The sequence below is a fragment of the Macrotis lagotis genome, chromosome 2 (assembly GCF_037893015.1).
Source record: "Macrotis lagotis isolate mMagLag1 chromosome 2, bilby.v1.9.chrom.fasta, whole genome shotgun sequence".
NCBI lineage: Eukaryota > Metazoa > Chordata > Mammalia > Peramelemorphia > Peramelidae > Macrotis > Macrotis lagotis.
Window position 1 is genome coordinate 113464273 of NC_133659.1, and position 17955 is coordinate 113482227.

At 36.6% G+C, this 17955-nt stretch overlaps 1 protein-coding gene across 1 annotated transcript in view; it reads right to left on the reverse strand.

Moving 5' to 3' along the window:
• Positions 1-17955, reverse strand: part of LPGAT1 (lysophosphatidylglycerol acyltransferase 1) — a 77096-nt gene that overhangs the window by 17437 nt on the left and 41704 nt on the right. The gene's annotated exons all lie outside the window — the stretch shown is intronic.

Genomic DNA, 17955 nt, shown 5'->3' on the forward strand with positions numbered 1-17955 from the left:
GTGGGCGAAACACAAAAAAATACAAAAATTTCTTCAAAGATGCTTCCACTCATTATTGGAGCATAGAACATCACACACTCATCGACCACATAAAATTCAATAAACCAGAAAGACAAACAGATCCTGTTGTGAGAGAACTCAGCAGCAGAGTGAAACAGGGTTAGCAAGGAAAGGTCAGCTGACTGAAATCAGAGTTGGATACACAATTTTTCTGAGACTGCAGTGAAAGGGAATGCTGTGAAGCCAGGGTAGGTTTTGCAATCAAAACTAATCTGGTCAACACTCTTGAATGCCTACCAAAAGTTATGAATGATAGCCTCATGACAATGAGATTGATACTTCCAGAAAAACGCCACGTCACCAACATCATCAGTGCCTATGCTCCCACGATGAACACTGATGAGGTCAAAGAAAAATTTTAGTCCTGGAGACCCTTATCATCAATGTACCAAAAGAGGACAAGCTTATAATTCTGGGTGACTTTAATGCCAGAATAGGTTTGTTCTACCAGACATGGCAGGGAGTCCTTGGGAGGAATGGAGTTGGAAACAGCAACAGTAAAGGTCACCTACACTGAAAACTTGCGCAACTCATGACCAGCTCATCACACTGTCTGCCATTTACTTAAATACAATAAAGCTTTCTGGATGCACCCTCATAGAAAACATTGGCATCTAATAGACTATATGATCGTAAGGAAAAGAGAGAGATGGGATGTGAGAAATGACAAAGGCCTTGTGTGTGCACAGTGCTACGAACTGATCACAGCTAAATATTCATATTCAACTAAAGCGGTGGCCCCGAGGCAAAAGGACTACTAAAAGAAATTAATGTCAAAAAATTAGAGTAGGAATAGTTGCTACCTTGGAGGAAAAACTGAGCCAACACAAGTTGGTAGCAGTGGAGCAGAAAAGGAGTGGGCAGCTTTCAGAGATCTGGTATACAGCACTGCATTTACTCATCTGGGCCTGAACACTCACAAACACCAAGACTGGTTTGATGAAAATGATGGGGAAGTACAGAAGCTGCTAAATGAAAAACAAGAACTCCACAGGGTTTACCAGCAGGTAGTTCATCCATTTCTAAGAAGGCAGCATTTAATTCCATCAAAAGTAAAGTCCAAGTGAAGCTTAGAGACATGCAGGACTCTTGGCTCAGTAAAAAGGCAGATGAAAATTAGTTTTATGCAGATAGTAACAAATCAAAATGCTTTTATGATGCCTTAAAGGCATTTATGGGTCAAAGACTTGTGGTGCATCTTGACTACTCAGTGCTGATGGAGCCATATTAATAGTGAGGACATGATCCTAGAGAGATGGGCTGAAAACTTCCATAGTATTCTTTTTTTAAATTTTTAAAAAATATTTATTTATTCTCAAGGGCGGCTAGGTGACGTAGTGGATAAAGCACCGGCCTTGGAGTCAGGAGTACCTGGGTTCAAATCCAGTCTCAGACACTAATAATTACCTAGCTGTGTGGCCTTGGGCAAGCCACTTAACCCCATTTGCCTTGCAAAAACCTAAAAAAAAAACCCCTCAAATATTTATTTATTCTCATTTTGTACAATGTTATTATACATTAATAAAATATTCTTGTTTAAGAGTAAACGAAAAACCCCCTCCCCCCAAAATATAGACTCGCTCGAGCGATAAAGTAAAGGGGAGAGAAAAAAATTGAAATTAGAAAAAATAATAGTAATAATTGCAGGTATGGCCAGGTGGCGCAGTGGACGGAGCACCAGCCCTGGTACACTCAACAATCACCCAGCTGTGTGACATGCAAGCCACCCCAACCCCACTGCCCTGCATAAACCAAAAAAAAAAAGAAAAAAAGACCTAAAATAAAATAAAATAGTAATAATAGTAGGGGCGGCTGGGTGGTGGACAGAGCACTGATCCTTGAGCCAGGAGCACCCAGGTCCGAATCCGGCCTCATATACCCAACCATTACCCTGCTATGTGGCCCCAGGCAGGCCACTCAGCCCCATTTGCCCTGCACCTCCCCCCCCAAAATAATAATAATAAAAAATGTGCTTCAGTCTTTGTTCCAACACCACCAGCTCTGTTGTGGGTGGATCACATTCTTTATGATAAGTCCATCACAAAAGCTACTTCCATATTTTTCCACCATTGCCATTGCTGATCACAACTCCCTCCTTTCATATTTCTCCACTACCATGTTCTAGATTTTCTCTCTCCTTTCACTCTGACTCTGCTGTAGGGTAGCTGAGTGGCGCAGCAGACAGATCCCCGGCTCTGGGGCCAAGAGGCCCTGAGCCCACATACCACCCCTTAGGCCCAGAATACACCTAGCCCTATGGTCCCAGACAGGCCATCCAATCCCAGCCTCTTGCAAGAAATAAAAAAGAAAATGTGTTACATCTGACCATACTCTCCCCCCATGGTCCATCCTCTCCTCCATCACTCACATCACCCCTCTTCCCCCTGTCCCCCCTCCTTCTTACTCCAGATGCCTCTACCCCATTGAGTATATGCTGTTTCCTCTCCTAGCCACCTCTGATGAGAGCAAAGATTCCCTCATTCCCCCTTGCCTCCCCCCTTCCATATCATTGCCAATAGCTCATTGTAATAAAGAAAAATCTTATTATATGAAGTGGCCTATTCCCCCCCTCTCCTTTTTCTTTCTCCCATTACATTTCCCTTTTTTTCCTATTGACTCCATTTTTACAGTGTATTTTATCTTCAAATTCAGCTTTCTCCTGTGCTTCATCTATAAAAGCTCCCTCTACCTGCTCTATTAACTGAGAAGGTTCACATGAGTATTATCAATGTCATTTTTCTATACAAGAATACATGCAGTTCATCATCATTAAGTCCCTCATATTTTCCCCTTCTCTTCCACTCTCTATGCTTCACCTGAGTCCTGTATCTGAAGATCAAACCTTCTGTTCAGCTCTGGCCATTCCAACAGGAACATTTGAAATTCCCCTGGTTCACTGAAAGTCCATCTTTTTTTTCCCCTGGAAGAGGACATTCAGTTTGGCTGGGGAGTTGATTCTCATTTGCATTCTAAGCTCTTTTGCCTTCCGGTATATTATATTATATTCCAAGCCCTACAAGCTTTTAATGTAGTTGCTGCTAAGTCCTATGAGATCCTGATTGCAGCTCCACGGTATTTGAATTGTGTCCTTCTGGCTGCTTGTAATACTTTCTCTTTGACTTGGGAGTTCTGAAATTTGGCTATAATATTGCTGGGGGTTGGTTTTTGGGGATCTCTTTCTCTGGGAGATCTGTGGATTCTCTCCATTTCTGTTTTGCCCTCTGCTTCAAGGATATCAGGGCAATTTTCCTGTAGTAATTCCTTGAAAATGATGTCAAGGCTCTTTTCCTGGTCATGAATTTCAGCCATTCCAATAATTTTTAAATTATCTTTCCTAAATCTGTTTTCCTTATTAGTTTTTTTCAATGAGATGTTTCACATTTTCTTCTAATTTTTCATTCTTTTTGTTTTGAAGTATTGAGTCCTGATTTCTCATAAATTCATCAATCTCCCTGAGTTCTATTCTTTGTCAGAAGGATTTGTTTTTCTCAGAGAGTTTTCTTATCTCTTTTTCCATCTGGCCAATTCTGCTTCTTAAAGCATTCTTCTCCTCAATAACTTTTTGAACTGTTTTATCCATTTGACCTAAGCTGGTATTTAGCATGCTATTTTCTTCAGCATTTTCTTTTGGATTTCCTTGACTAAGCTGCTGACTTCATTTTTACGTTTTTCCTGCATCTCTCTCATTTCTTTCCCCAGTTTTTCTTCTAACTCCCTCATTTGATTTTCAGTCTTTTTTGAGCTCTGTCATAGCCTGAGCCCAATTTCTGTTTTTCTTGGAGTCTTTAGATGCAGGAGCTTGTGCTTTCTCATCTTCAGATTGAGTGTTTTGATCCTTCTTGGGCTCACAGGCAAAATATTTCTCAATGGTGTTCCTCTTGTTTCTCTGCTTGCTCATTTTCCCAGCCTTAGCCTGTTTTGGGGGTGCTTCCTGAGCTTTTGGGGCACTCCCACAAGGGTCTCAGTGTGTGAGGCTCTGTTGTTCCTCCTGGTCTGTGAATGACCATATGCGCCCCCCTCTGCCACAGGGCTGAGGTGGGGGAGCCTAGGCTGCAATCAGGATCTGAATGTGATCAGAACCCCAGAGTCCTCTTCCAGGGGCAGAGGACAGAGCTTGGCAGTCTCTCTCTTCACTCTGCTTCCTAGGTTCTATGGACTCATGCCCTGTTGGCTCCTGATTCCCGGCTCTGCCTAGTTCCATTTCCTGGATCTGGACTGCCTTGGCCACGCTGCTTGCTGTGTGCCCTGAGGGCTAGGCTCGCTCTGGCAGAGGTCCCCTGCTGTTCCCTCAATTTGTGCCTGGTGCTCCCCAGGGCGTAGGTCAGGAAACTCCCCCTGCTGCTGTCAGCCCCTGCTCCCAGTGCCCTGGGACTGCCTCTGGGAGGCTGAAGTTCTTCCGCTCTGGCAGGCCACCCCTCTGGCAGCTCGCCCCTCCAACCCCGGGGAGCAGAGCCTTTCTGCTCTTTTCCAGGTTACCTTGAATAGGAGAACTACCTCACTGGGTCCCTCTGTGGGTTCTGTCTCTCAAAAATTTAGTTAGAGTCCTTAGTTTAGAAGTTTTATGAGAGAGCGCCTAAGACATGATCCTCGTTTGTCGCCATCTTGGCTCCGCCTCCCCACAGTATTCTTAACAGACCATCATCAATCACCGCAGAAGCCACTGACCTCAAGTTGAAGTCCATCAGTCCCTAGTTGAAATTCCAACTAAAGAAGAGGTTTTGAATGTCATTAGGCTCCTTTCAAATGGCAAAGCACTTGGTGCTGATTCTATTCCACAGCTGAGATCTAAAAGGTGGGGGAAGGGGGGTTCAATGATCATTCAAAAGCTGATTGGGGGCGGCTAGGTGGTGCAGTGGATAAAGCACCAGCCCTGGAGTCAGGAGTACCTGAGTTCAAATCCGGCCTCAGACACTTAATAATTACCTAGCTGTGTGGCCTTGGGCAAGCCACTTAACCCCATTACCTTGCAAAAAAACCGTAAAAAAAAAAGCTGATTGAAATTTTCCAGCTTATATGGCATGAAGGGGTTATCCCCTAAGAATTCAAGATGCCTCTATCTCTATAAAGGTAAAGGGAGGGGTAGCTAGGTGGCACAATGGATACAGCCCTGGCCCTGGAGTCAGGAGGACCTGAGTACAAATCCAGCCTCAGATACTTAATAATTACCTAGCTGTGTGACCTTGGGCAAGTTACTTAACCCTGCTGCCTGGCCAAAAATAATAAATAATATAAAGGGCCTAGAATGTCATATGGCAATCAAAGGGGTGCTTCTCCTTTAGTCATTGTTGGTAAGATTCTTGCCACAGACCTTCTCAATAGGCCAATCCTTCACCTGGTAGACAGTCACCTCCCTGAGAAACAGTATGACTTCAGAAAGGGTTAAGGAACAGTTAATATGGCATTTGCTGCCCAACAACTCCAGGAAAAATGCCAAGAGAAGAACAGAGGTCTGCATATAACATTGATAGATCTGACCAAGGCCTTTGATACCATTATTTGTGAGGGTTTATGGAAAAGTGATGACAACATTTGATTACCCTGAAAAATTCATCAGTCTTGTACATTAATTTCATGATAGCGTGCTTGCCCAGGTTCTGCTCTTGAGATGTTCTAGTCATCAATGCAGTGAAAAAAAGGATATGCCCCTGCTTCCATCCTCTGTTAATATGATGTTTTCACTGAGGATGAACACTCATCAAGGTCAGCTACTGCAGTGATGGTAAATTCTTCAATTTGAAACACTATACACCCTAACAGCAGCATGGGGGCAATGATCAACCTTGATGGACCTGCTCATTCCATCAGTGAAACAATCAAGGACAATTTGGGGCTGTCTGCAGTGGAGAATCCCATCTGTATCCAGAGAAAGAATTGTGGAGTTTGAACAAAGACTAAGGACTATTAACTTTAATTTAGGGGAAAAAACTGATTATCTTATTGTATGATCTTGCTATCTCTTATACTTTTTGTTTCTACCTTCAGGATATGATTTCTCTCTCAACACATTCAATTTGAATCAATGTATACTATGGAAACAATGTAAAGATCGGCAAATTGTCTTCTGTGGGGGGGAGGGAAGAAAGATGAGGGGAAAAATTGTAAAACTCAAAATAAATAAAATATTTAAGAGAAAAAAACCCTTCAATTTGAAAAGGCTATAAGTAGAGGGAGTGATGTTGCATAATCTTCTGTTGGCTAAAGATTATGCACCCAATGCAGCCTCTAAAGTTAAAATGCAACACAGTATGGATCAATTCTCTGATCAAACAATTAACACGAAAACCCAGGTGCTCCATCAGCAAGCACACTATGCATATGTGGAACCATCGATTATAGCAAATGGAGAAGTTTTGAGGACTGTGGACAAGTTCACTGACCTTGGCAGCATCCTTTCCAAGGAGGTGCACACTGACAATGAGGCTGACACACACATTGCCAGAACTAGCTCAGTATTGGGAAGGCTCCAAAAGAAGATGGGAGAGAAGAGGTATTAGACTGACCATCAAACTAAAGTTCTACAGAGCCATTATGCTGACCTCATTGCTATATACCTGTGAAAACTGGCCAGTCTACCAGCACCATGTGAGGAAACTGAATAGCTTCCATTTAAATTGTCTTAGGAAGATTCTTAAGATCACCTGGCAGGAAAAGATACCAGAAGCTGATATGCTTTCTTGAGCCTAGGGATCCAACATTACTCCAGAGAATGCAACTACAATAGAGATGAGCTGGACACATTTTTAGAATGCCAGATGTACTCTTGCCCCACCAAAAAACTATTTTATAGAGAATGCACACAAGACAAGAGCTCACAAAAGGGTCAGAAGAAATGATACTGAGACTCCCTGAAGGTCTCACTGAAGAACTTTGGAATCGACTGTACAAAGGGTCACATTGGCATAGGACTGCTCAGCATGTTATGCCTTCATCAGTGAGGCTGCTATACTCTATGAGGAAGGCAGAATTGAAGCAGTTCCAAGGAAATGTGACATCCATAAGTTTAGAGAACTCACCCTAGATGTTCACATGGACTATTTGTGCCTGACATGTGGTAGAACATTCCAAGCTCGTATTGATATGATTAACCAGTCAGACACATTGTAATTTGTCTCAAACGTAGTGATGCCATTTTGATTTTCTTTTTTTTTTTTTTTTTAGGTTTTTGCAAGGCAAACAGGGTTAAGTGGCTTGCCCAAAGCCACACAGCTAGGTAATTATTAAGTGTTTAAGACTGGATTTGAACCCAGGTACTCCTGACTCCAGGGCTGGTGCTTTATCCACTATGCCACCTAGCCGCCCCCATTTTGATCTTCTTTAATAATGAAGGACCAGAACAAACTGATCAACCAATTAAATTACCCCCCCCAAAAAAAACTGAGCTACGAAAGATAATTCACTTGGAAGAATAAAAGGTCAAAATTATCCTAAGAATTTAAAAAACATAACAGAAGTGGGTCTAGTAATACCAGATCTTAAATATAATAAGTCAGAAATGATCAAAATATGTGGAACTGGCTAAGAAACAGAAAGGTGGATCAGTGGAAAAGAGCAGACATTCAGAACACAGCAATAAATAATTATAATAACCTTGTATTTAAAAATTCATATCTGAAAACTGGAGAACAATCTAGTTGAAATTAGTTATAGATCAATGTCTTTTTTTTAAGGTTATACATGTATAACCTTATTGTTTTAAACACATTTCCTCGTTAGTCATGTTATGCAAGAACAATTAGAACAAAAAAGTAAAAGAAAGAAAAAAAGCAAAAAAGTGAAAATAGTATGCTTTGATCTGCATTTGAATTCCATACATTTTTCTTTGAATTTGGTTAACAATGTCCATCACAAGTGTTTTGGAATTGTCTTCAATTATTGTATTGTTGAGGAGAATTAAGTATAGATCAGAATCTTAAACTATTTGCTAAGATAAAGTTAAAATGGATACATGACCTAGATATAAAGGGAGATTTAAGTAAATTCAAAGAAAATGGAACATATTACCTATTAGATTTATGTATAGGAGAAGAATTGAGATAGACAACATTTTGAGGTAGAAAATGGATAAATTTGGTTACATTAAATTAAAAAGGCTTTGGATAAATAAAGTCAATGTAACCAAGTTTAGAAAAAAAAACAAAATTAGGGAAAAAAGTTATAGATAATTTCCTCGATAAAGGCCTTATATATCAAATATATAGTTTCTTTATCAAATTTACAAGAATATGAGTCATTCCCCAAAAGATAAATGATCAAAGGATATGAATAGACAGTTTTTAGATGAAGAAATCAAAGCTATCTGAGGTCATCTGAAAAATGTTCTAAATCATTATTGATTAGAAAAATGTAAATTAAAACAGCTTTGAGATATCTTATACCTATCAGAATGGCTAAAATGGTACAAGAAGAAAATGACAAATATTGGAGGATATGTGGGAAAAAATTGGAATATTAATACACTGTTGATGGAACTGTGAACTGATCCAATCATTTTAGAGAGCAATCTGGAATTATATCCAAAGAATTATAAAACCAGAAATACCACAATTAGTTCAGATTTCCAAGGTGATCAGAGAAAAAGGGGAAAAAATCCTGTATGTTCTAAAATATTTATAGCAGCTCTCTTTGTGGTGACAAAGAATTGGAACTGGAGGGGATATCCATTAATTGAGGGATGGTTAAACTAAATTACTAAATTTAGTTGGCTAAATTTAGCTGAATAAAATTTATGGTGATGGCATATTACTGTGCTGTAAGAAATGATTAACAGGTTGATTTTAGAAAAACATGTAAAGATTTACATGAAATAATGAAAAGTGAAATGAGTAGAACCAATAGAACACTGTTTATAGTAACAGTAATACTGTGTGAAGAATAACTGTGAACTAAGCTATTCTGAGTTTTTCTTTTTCACAAGGCAAAGGGGTTGTGACTTGCCCAAGGTCACATTACTAAGTAAGTATTAAGTGACTGAGGCCGGATCTGAACTCAGGTCTTCCTGACTTCAGGAAGTTTTATAAATATTCAAATCAACTACAAAGGACCTATGAAAAAAGATGCTATCTACCTCCAGAGGAAAAAAAATGATAAATGAAGTATATATAGTATGGTTTTAAATATAATCAAATTGCACAGTAGATAGAGTGCAGGCCTTGGAGTCAGTACAGAAGTTCAAATCCAACATCAGACACTACGTGACTTTGGTTAAGTCATACAGGACCATCTCCAGTTGTCCTTATTCATATGTGGCCATTGGACCCAGATGACTCTGGAGTAAAAAAATGAGACTGGTGGCTCAGCACTGTCCCCCTTCACTCAAATCTAATTCATGTGCTTGTCATGGCATCACTTCCCTGATGTCATGGTCTTCTTTGAGACTGAAGAACAAACATCATCAAATGGTGACCTTTTCTGGTGTGAGATGGGAGGTAGAAAAGGAGACAGTTTAGAACTTAAAAGATCAAAAAATAAAGAAATTAAAAACCTAAAAGCAATATTACAGCTACGAATACAATATGATCAATACAGTGATTCAAGACAATTCTGAAGGACATGATGAAAAATGTTATCCACCTCCTGAAAGAAACAGTTAAACTGGAGTTATGATTTTTTCACTTATTTTTTTCTTGCCTTTTTGGTAAGATGGCTAATATAGAAATATGTTTTCCATGATTTCACATAAATAATTGAAATTATATTGTTTGCCTTCTCAATGGGTGAGGAGGTTCTATTGGGAGAAATTTGGAAATCAAACAACCAATTAAATAATTAAGAAACAAAAACAAAATGCCTAAAAACTCTGATAACTTAAGAGTCCAATGTGAGACACACTAGACTAAGTGTGATCCTGAATCCATAAAACCATATTTTATGTATTGTATGTGATGCTGCAGAGGTAAAATGATTGCATATATATAATTATGAATTTTAAATATATTTTGATTTCCTAATTGTACCAGAACTAAAATAAATTTAAAAAATGGATATCCTGTAGACATCTAACAACTCAAAATGTCTAAAACTGACTTCATTATCTTTTGTCCAAACCCTCCCTGCTTCCAAACTTTCCAATAATTTTCAGGGGCACCACTATCTTCCCAGTCATCCAGGCTCACATCCAAGGTGCCATTCTGAGTTCCTTCATCTCTCTTAACCCACCTCTTCTCTAACACTGACATCAAAGTGCTTTTCCTAAAGCCCAGACTGGCTATTTTTTCCTCCAACTCCCATTCAATAAAACTTCTCTGAGTTCCTTTGGGATCAAATATCATATTCTGTTTGGCCTTCAAAGCTATTCACTACTCTTCCAGTCTCCTTACTCCCCACCATGTACTGTGTGATTCATCTGACACTCCTCTTCTTTACATCCTGGATTTCAGGCTTAAGTTCTAGTCCAAGTCTTACCTTCTAAAGCAAAGCCTTTCCTGATCTTCCCTCTCCTGATCCTCTCCAGTTGGTCCATTCTTGTTTGCATTAGACTGGGAGCTCCTTGACAGCAGGGACTTTCCTTTGCCTCTCTTTGTAATCAAAGCATTTAGTACAGAGCCTGGCTCACAGGAGGTGACTGAATGCTTCTTTCACATGACAGCCCTTCAAATACTTGAACAAATTATAACATCTCCTCTGATTCTTCTTTTTTCCAGGTTAAACATGCTCAGTTCCTTGAACAGATCTTATATTGATATTTCATTCTTTCACTTTCTATAGTCTATCAAAAACTGTTCATTTCTTTACATATCTTATCTCTCTATTGGATTATAAATTTCTTAAGAATAATCAATCACATTTTGTTTCATTTTTGTTATTTCCAAACAACACCCCATGCATATGGTAGGTGTTCAATGAGCACTTAATGAATTAAAGGAAATACTACACAAAATCTAAATCTTTCTCTCTTTTAATCCAATTTATTTTTTATTTAAAATTTTGCAAATATTTTCTCCATTTGAGATTGTATAGCATGTCTATCAATTTCAAAGGATAGCTAATTTTTAAAAAAAGTTTGAATTTTGGTAGTCAAATTAGTACAACATAGTATTTCTAACAGATTGATGTGAATTTAATTTATTGTGATGGTAGAAATCTCAGGAAATAGATAACATAAAGGTCATGGTTTTTTTTAGGTTTTTCCAAGTGGCTTGGCCAAGGCCACACAGCTAGGTTAACTATTAAGTGTCTGAGGCCAGATTTGAACTCAGGTACTCCTGACTCCAGGGCCCATGCTCTATCCACTGCACCACCTAGCCACCCCAAGGTCATGTTTCTAAAAAAAAAAAGAAAAAATATTCTGGCAAGAACAAATTTATAAGTTATGAAGAAATAAGAAAATAGTAACAAATGTACCCAAACGACTAATATAGAAAAACTTAAAACTTTATGTCACCATCCAAGATGCCCTCCTCTGGATCTTCTCAAGTTTATCAATATGGTTAAATGACAAAGTGGGTAGAATGTTGGACATGGAGTCAAGACGACTTAAAGTGAGGCTGGTGACTTAGCAAAGCATTCCCTCGCTCAAATCCAATTCATGTGCTTGTCATGGCTTCACTTCTTTGATGTCGTGGTCTTTTTCGAGAATAAAGGACAACCATCATTAGATTCAGCCCTGTCAAGCTCTAGTCTGTCAAGACCTTTCAGAATCCTGAATCCTGTATCCTAGCCATCTCTCATCATCTTGCATCAACTGTAAATTTGATTAAGCAAGCTATCTATGCCTTTATCCAAGATGGTGATAAAATGTTAAAGAGTAGGGCAGAAGCACAGATAGCTGGAAAATACCACCATAGATGTCTTTTCAAGAAGACATCCAATCATTATTGACTATTATTTTAGTTTAAGCAATTATGAATCTACCTAACAATATTATCACTTAGTCCATATAATCTGTCATTCTGTCTACAACAGCATGAGAAAATATATCAAATACTTAGGAGAGGTATAAATTAACTACATCAAAGAATTTCCTTGATCCACCAGTCTAATATCTGTCAAAAAAAAGTCGGACTGATATGAATTAATTTTTAAAAATACCTATTAAATTTGTTTCACTTAACAAAAGCTGATTATCTCTTTACCTCTTCATCCCACCAAAAAACCAAAACCCTTATAATAAAGATACATAGTCAATTCACATGTATAACTGGTATTGTATGGATTGCATTCTCAATGGGTGATAGGGAAAGAGCTGGAAAGGAAGAAGAGAATTGGATCTGAAAATAAAAACTGGGGGAAAAAGATGCATAGTCAAGCAAAACAAACTGACACATTGGCAACATGACATCTTGATAAATCCATGTTGCTTCTCTTTTGATCACCATTTCTTTTACTAGCTTACACCATGTCATTTTAATACTAGTGATAGGGAACAGACTTATAATTTCACTGGGAGAAGAAACTACTGGGTGAGGAAATTCTTCCTTCAATGGAGGGTGACCCTCCTCTGCAGTTCACAGCCTTAGAGATGCCTGGAAAACAGACAGAGTAAGATATCTGCTCAGGCTCATCCCACCTATATGCCAGAAGAAGACTGAGACTCTGGCAGCCCTTTATTAATGAAGTCTTGAACTGTGCTAGGAATTAAAGACAACCTTATTGGTCCACAGTTTGCAGAGCCATCATCTTTGATCTTGAGAACATCAGGACCTGTTTATCTACAAACCTGTAGTTCCTCTCCCATTCTCAACAAAATTTCAATGACTGTAATTTGGCAATCACATCTGCCAGCTTTCATAGTACCTTGATATATAGTTCATATGGAACTGGTGATTTGAACTCAAGTCAGATGGATAGTCTTTTTCCCTACTTATGATCATGTTTCAACTCCCTATTAACCTTTTTTGAACAGTTCAGATCATTTTCCTTACAAGAAAAAATAGGATGGTAAGAGTTAAATGATTCAGCTATCATAAAAGCACTGCTCAATATTTCTCAGTTAACTCTGAGAAAACCAAGGACACATACTGCTGGTTTGGCTACAAGATAACCAAAATTTGATAGCCACAGATGTGGATAGTCAATAGGTATGATTTAAAGTCACAGTGAAGTAGAATTTTAAATAATACAGCAAAATCATAAGAATGCTACCTTAGTATATAATAGCCATAAACTAAAAGTAGAGGGAGGCAATGGATTATCAAAAAATAAAAAGAACTTAAGAGACAGAGTCACAAAACAAATTACTATCTTTTCTCTATATATACAGCATAGAAGAACATACATCTTTTCAACCACATTGATTTGCATTTTATGGTCAGTGGAATCACTTCTTAGGCAAATGGCAAGAACTTAAAGCAATGCACACAGGCAGCTGATCTTTATGTTAATGATATGTGCATATATAAAAAGTCTGATTGGTACCTTTCACACAGTAATTTTGAAAAATATAGTAACAATAATTCATCTTTCTCTCTTCAGAGAAATTTATCTAAGTCAGCTATTTATTCTAATATTCTCTTATTCTTATTCATACGCTCCAGTCTACATATTTTACATAAAATAGTTGCTGAATGACTTTACAAATGAACAAACAAATAGATGCAGATACTACCAAGGCACAAATAAGGTAACAAAAGGGTTGTGCTTATCACTGACCTACTTTAGGAGAATAATGCATTCAAGATATTTTTTCTGAATACCTACATGTGTTTTCCTACTACTATTGTTCTTGATCATTCTATTGCCCGATAAATACCTGTTAAGTAAATGAATGTATAATACTATCCTGGATGAAAATGTATAACATAATGAAAAATCTATCTTCCCACCTTTAGGAAAGATCAAAAAGAACTGCTTCTTATTTTCATCAAATACAAAAGACAGTCTTTTTTTGAAAGTATGTCTATTAACATGACTTTTTCAAGTATATTCATGGTACTTTATTTGAATTACTGTATTAGAAACATCATTATTGGGTTTTGTTATCATGCTAGATTACACAGTGAATAAGGAGTTAAGAGTTAGAGAGACCTGAGCTAGACTCCTGAATCAGACATAAACCAGCTGTATGACCTAGTTATGTCACTTAAAACTCTTTTTTTGCCTAAATTTCCTCATCTGTAAAATGGAGATAATAACATACTTGTTATAAAGATCAAATGAGCCAATGTATTTTTCAAACTTTATAACCATATAAATGCCATTAGATTTGTCAAGAAGTTTTTTAAAAGAAGGTGTCTGTGACTAACAATTTAAAAAAAACTAGGTGACAAAAGCACTTTTAGTTTCAAATCCAATTGTCATATTTAAAGTAATTTCAGATGTAACATATAAGTTCTTGTCCAGAAGCAAAAGACCATGGGTAAATTTATGTTAATTTGTTGCAAAAATATCCATTGTCTAAAAACCTGCAAATTCACAAATTTTAATTCAACAATATTAAGGGCCTACTTCCAGCAAGGTAATATTCTATACATTAGGAAATATAAAAATAAAGAAGACAGTCCTTGCCCACAAGCACAAAGACAATTGCAATTCATGGTCAAAATGTTAAGTATTATGCAATAGGAACAAAGGGATTCTTTATATAACAGCTACTTTAGAGTTCAACATGGAAATGTTATCCACAAAGATTTTTTTTTCATTTCTTCATCTCATAACATCCCTATGGGATAGCTTAAAATAAGAGTTAAAAATAAGGTTACCTTCATCCTGAATAAAGTGCCTTCTGTGTAGAGGAAAAACTTTGATTTCTATCTAGATGCCTGATCTATCTAATGATCTTTGCTCTATAAATCTTACTAAAAAGACATTGATAAGATTGGTAAATGTACAACTGTTTGACTTCTGAATTAATGTACTTCAAAATGATTCTATATATTTGGTTTATCATCTGGCAACATTGAAAGATATGCTTCCACAATCATTTTTTCTTTTTAAATGTTTTTTCATTTTATTTTTTTCCAATTACAAGCAATGATTGTTTTCAACAATGCACTTCCCTCTCTTCTCTCCCTCCTCCCACGACAGTGAGTAATCTGATATTGGTTATACATGTATAACCAATATATATGTTTAACATATTTTCATATTAATCATGTTTCCACAACCATTTCTGCAAGATGATCTTTATAACAGATTTCTGTCAGAATAACCTTCTAGTCTAGTAAGACTAATGTCTTATATTTATACAACATATTCACATACATAATATTGTTTGATCCTCAAAACCAATTAATCCAAATTTAAATATTATAAATTGGCCTAGAAATGTTAAATAAACCAGAGGGCAAGTTGAAAATAGAATCTACCAGTTACCTCCTAAAAGGAAGCCCAAAATGAAGAGTACAAGGAATAGTCCCAGAAAAAAATAGACTGCTGTATAAACTCAAGAGAATCTCATCACCAGTAGGTTGTATACTAGGTTAGTGGTGTTAAATTTAAGAAAAACAGGGACTACTAATCTATACAGTAAGGATTCCTGTGTGCCACATACTAAGTTTTTAAAAAAGTATTATCTATATTTTATTGTATTTTTGTTTTGTGAAATTCCAACTTCATTTTAATTTGCTTTGGGCCATATATGAGTGTGCTATGGGCCACAAGCAGCCTGCAGTCCATGTGTTTGACCCTTCTGTACAACATAATGAATTTTTGGCTATAGCACTCCACAAAACAGTGAAAAATAATGACTCACTCTTGTATGGTCTCCTTCTCCTTCCACAGTGACAGTGGTGAAGAAGTAGAAGAGGAGTAGCAAGTGCTAAGAATCATGCAACTTTTAGATTAGCAGAATGTGAAGAGCTGCTACAAATGTTCAATCTTTTTATCACCAATGAGTTGACTTATTCCTGAATTCAATCTTGATATTTTCTTGATAAAACTGTAAGACAAAATTTCTGCTAAAGGAAAGCACAGATAAATGGAAAATAGTTCCTAAGTCTCTTTGGAAGGACTGAGTGACAGAGTTGATTTTATCATATCTCAAAGGGCAACAATAAGCATCACTTCATGGAATACTTGGTCATCTTTCTTGCACAGTTCAAGATGAACATAAAGATGACTGTGTCTTCAGTGCTAATATCTATTGCAGAAAATAAAGCAATAGAAAGATTCTACAAAGAATTTGACAAAAATCTTCCAAATCAAATCAATATATATTTGATAATCATAGACTTGTAAGTCAAAAGTGAGCAGAACAGGGGAGTACTATCAGAGTACTTTAGAAAATAAGGCTCAGGCTTAAGAAATAAAAGAGGCTAAATGCTTATGACTACTTAGAAGCTTTATGCATATACATTATAAACATCATCTTTGAGAAAATAGCCAGCAGATGTTGGATTTGACAAACACCAAATATCACAAAAACAATTAACCAAATCTTAATGAACTAAAAAACAGACGGTTACTGTTTCTTATCATATCATATCAGAAAAATTGTCATTGTATTACAAATCATTAACTAGTGTTAAAGTAAAAACCAACAATGAATTAGAAGACAAGAGGAAGAGAAGACACCAAACAACTGTGATAATTTCAACCTGACTTATTCAAACAAGCAGAAAATATTTAAAAACTGGATATAAAATGACTTTGATTATTACTATTTCTTACAAAAATTTAACCAACAGAAAACAGTTTTCACAACAAAAAAGCTAAAGGAACCCAGAAACTGCCTTAGTCAATAAATATTTCATCATCTAATTTAGAATACAAATAAAGTGCTACAGAGCAGGACGATGAAAGACTATAAGTGTTCTTGCCTTATAAAATAGTGAAAAACAGTAAGGTTTAGTAAAAATAAGTCTGCAGAAATCTTGGCATGAAACTTAATTAAACCATATGTTCTCAAATACTTTTATAGATGAAACTGGCTGAGGAAAAAACAAAGAATAGAAAATGTAACAAATAAGAGCACATTAATAATAACCCATTTTCATCATCAGTGATAACAATGTTTGGACTCTAATGCCTCAATCCTACTATATAAGGAACCTGAAATAAGAATTAAAACAATTAAGTTGGAAAGATAAGCTGGACCAGAACTGAAGAAATCTATGCTGGTGGCACTAAGATTTACTTTATAAGATGTATCTCATGCTGTTTCAACTCAATAGAACATAACTTTCTTGAGCTCAGGAACTGTTTCTTTTCTGTTACTATTACCTGCCACAGTAGTTGACATATAGTAGATGTTTAATAAATACTTAATGAATTAATGAGTTGGAGAGGAGTCAAAAAGTTCTCCATTAGTGAAGATTTCCTGGAAGAAGCAAAATTTCAGGTGAACTTTAAAGACTAGATTAAGAATTAAGAGTTGATGTTTGGGAATAAAGATAGTATGCAAGGCACAGGGAACAAAGAAAGGGAAGAAACAAAATAGATAGAATAGATATAGATATAGATATAGATATAGATATAGATATAGATATAGATATAGATATAGATATAGATATAGATAAGAACAATCCTGTTTTGCTAAAATATTGATTTCCACATGGGGAGGGGAGATCATTTCTTATCTCCTCATTTTATGGAAGAGGAAGTTGATTCTCAAAGAGATTAAATGATTACTTAAGTCACACAGTAGCAAATCAACAAACTTAAGAACATTCTAACTCATCCATAAGGCAATTCTTTATCTTACAACCACCATGACTGCATACAACTCATACACCATTTATAGTACTATATTTATACTTCTTACTACATTTCCTTTTTTCTGTTCCTCTAATTGTATCACTGATATCTTTCATGCCATGCCATGATCTTCTTGCAGAGTTTCTGTGCATTTTGATAGTAATTATAAAAATAACTGACATTTTATAAAGTGCTTTACATAAAATATAATACCGATACAGTTCTAACTTAAGAATTAAAGCATCACATATAGAAGAAAAATTAAAATCTTTCACAAGATGACATACACATACATATATGCATGTACATGCATGTCTTCTTAAA